Source organism: Melanotaenia boesemani, chromosome 20 (genome assembly GCF_017639745.1).
Source record: "Melanotaenia boesemani isolate fMelBoe1 chromosome 20, fMelBoe1.pri, whole genome shotgun sequence".
NCBI classification, from domain to species: domain Eukaryota; kingdom Metazoa; phylum Chordata; class Actinopteri; order Atheriniformes; family Melanotaeniidae; genus Melanotaenia; species Melanotaenia boesemani.
Genome location: NC_055701.1, coordinates 22,881,990 through 22,884,792, shown reverse-complemented (window position 1 = coordinate 22,884,792; position 2,803 = coordinate 22,881,990).

The following is a 2,803-nucleotide window of genomic DNA, read 5'->3' as shown; positions in this document are numbered from 1 at the left end:
TTCACAAATCATTTGAACCCTAAAATATTACCAAGATACTTTAGGTAACTATTTAGTTTAAATTCAGCATCAGTGTCAGCAACATGTTTATAAAACGTGGAGAAAGTGTCAACAATGGACTAAAAAGTTGTGTTATTATCATGAAACAGCATTCCAGAGAGACTGAACCTCTTAGAAATACTTAATGACATACAAAAAGAGGGTTTGAGGGGTTTCAGATGCCATGATGTACAACATCTGTAAAAGAACTCTTGTAAAAACTTGCTTTTTTTAGCAACACAATGACAAACCAATTTCTGGATGTATTGTAGCAGCAGTGAAGGAGCTCAGATGCTAAACTGGACTGTCTTCAGTTCCCTTCTGTCACTTGCTGAAGTCAAAACTCAAAGATAGACAAAGAGGCCTCAAAAGCTGTTTTAAGTAGCTGATTTTCTCAGAAAAATCAGAGTACCATTAAATGAGAAGATGATGCTACACATGAGTAAACATGCATGTTCTAGCTTTTTAGCTAGTATTTAATTTAAAATGTGCACATACACTCACTGGCCACTTTATTAGGTTCACCTTGCTGGTACTGGGTTGGACCTGCTTTTTCCTTCAGAACTCATTGTCATGGAGATGAATTGAGCTTTGTGACATGGTGCATTATTTTGCTGAAAGTAGCCATCAGAAGATGCTACTGCTGCGGTCATAAAGGGATGGACATGGTCAGCAACAATACTCAGGTAGGCTGTGGTGGTTAAACCATGGCACGTTGGTACCAAGTGACCCAAAGTGTGTCAGTAAAAGTTTCCCCCACATCATTACACCAACACTAGCTTGAACTGTTTATAAAAGGCAGGATGGATCCATGTTTTCATGCTGTTTCCACTAAATTCTGGGCCTATTGTCTGAGTGTGGAGCTGAAATGATGACTTATCAGACCAGCAACATTTCTCCATCTTCTATTGTCCAGTGTTGGTGAGTGTGTGTGAATTGTAGCCTCAGTTTCCTGTTCATAGCTGCCAGGAGGCACCCGGTGTGGTCTTCTGCTGCTGTAGCCCATCTGCTTCAAGGTTGGACGTGTTGTGTATTCAGAGATGCTATTCTTGCATAAGTTGATGGTAAACATTTATTTTACTTCCTGTTGCGCCTCTATCATCGCCAACCAGTCTGCCCATTCTTCTCAGACCTCAGCAAGACATTTTAGTCCAGACAACTGCTGCTCATTGGATATTTTCTTTTCTTCAGACCATTCTCTGTAAACTCTAGAGATGGTTGTGTGAAAATCCCAGTAGATCAGTGTCTGAAATACTCAGTCCAACAATCATGCTGCATTCGAAGTCACTTAAATCCTCTTTCTTCCTCATTCTGATGCTCAGTTTGAACTTCAGCAAGTTGTCTTCACCATGTCTACATGACTAAATACATTGAGTTGCTGCCATGTGATTGGCTAATTAGATATTTATGTTAAGCAATTGAACAGGAGTATCTGACAAAATAATGAGTGTATTGTGCTCAAGGCTCAATCTTTACAACTTTATGTAAAGTGTCTTAAAATGGACTATATACCCCAAATCTGGGTTTTATATTAAAATGCGCTGGCCTTCAACAAAATGTAATGAAATACAGTTAATCGAATCCTGCTCCCAATATGTGGGGTAAGGAGCGTTAGAGGAGCATTGGATTTTTGACAAGCCTTCATAGCTGGAGGAAAACCAGAGTTAAATGAACATCTGTGTCCAATATCTTTCATGGATATAAATAGGCTTACCAACTCTGCACCTCATCACATGACAGTATTACATAAACATTAGGTTTATGTCTGTGAACGTGGGGAATAACCAACGCCATCACAATCCAACAATCTTGCACTTTCAGCTGCAGCCCTCTAGGTGACGCTTTTCAAAGCTCTCCTCTAATATTCTCTACATTTTGTGTGATTATCCTAAAACAGTATTAACCAGCTCATGTATGACAACGTGCTGTTGAAACGTTGTAATCCTCTTGTGTCAGGCCGTGTGCAGGTTTATGGGATGATGATTATCAGATATTGATATCCAGTTGCTAGTGTGTAGTGCTGTGTGATAAAGTTCAGAAAGTCATGAAGTTATGAAGTGCTACTTTAAAGAGAAATTCTCAATATAATCCAATTACAATCCAAGTCACTACAATCCAAACCCAAATATTGCACTGAATCTTTACTTCAATCCAATCTTCTGTAGGGCCACTCAGCATGCACAGGTCAGTGGGCGGTAGTGGTGAGGAAAAACTCCTTTTAAACATAAGAAAAACCTCCAGCAGGGCCATCTGCGTTGATCGTAAGCAATATTTTTTTTAAAGCGTTAGACCAGCGATTCAAAACAGGAAGCTAGTCCAAATATGAGCTCTTAAAAGCACAAATGCTATTAACATCGCAGGCACCACCACTATAATGTACAGTTAGTTTACATGTGTTGTAAAGAACCGATAAAATAAGATGTTAGCAAAAACTTTGAGGTGTACATAACTAAGAGAAAGCTACACAACATGGTTCAACAATCAAGCTTCTGCTGGCTGCTAGTAGCTAGCAGCTGAGACTTTGACTTGCTGAGCATGCATGCAATAATTGTTAGCTTCTAGAAGTCAGTCCAGGCACTGGCACCAAGGTTCTGGGAGGGGTGTTAGCTTGTGACTAACCTGGAAGATGCTAGCTGTTAGCACTGTGCCTGGCTAAACAAGTGGGTGATCTCCATCACTGATGCACATCCCCATTTACTGAATAATTAAAAAGGTCTATTTTCAGACCCAAGCCACAATAAAGCCATAAAGAGTTTTTTTTTTC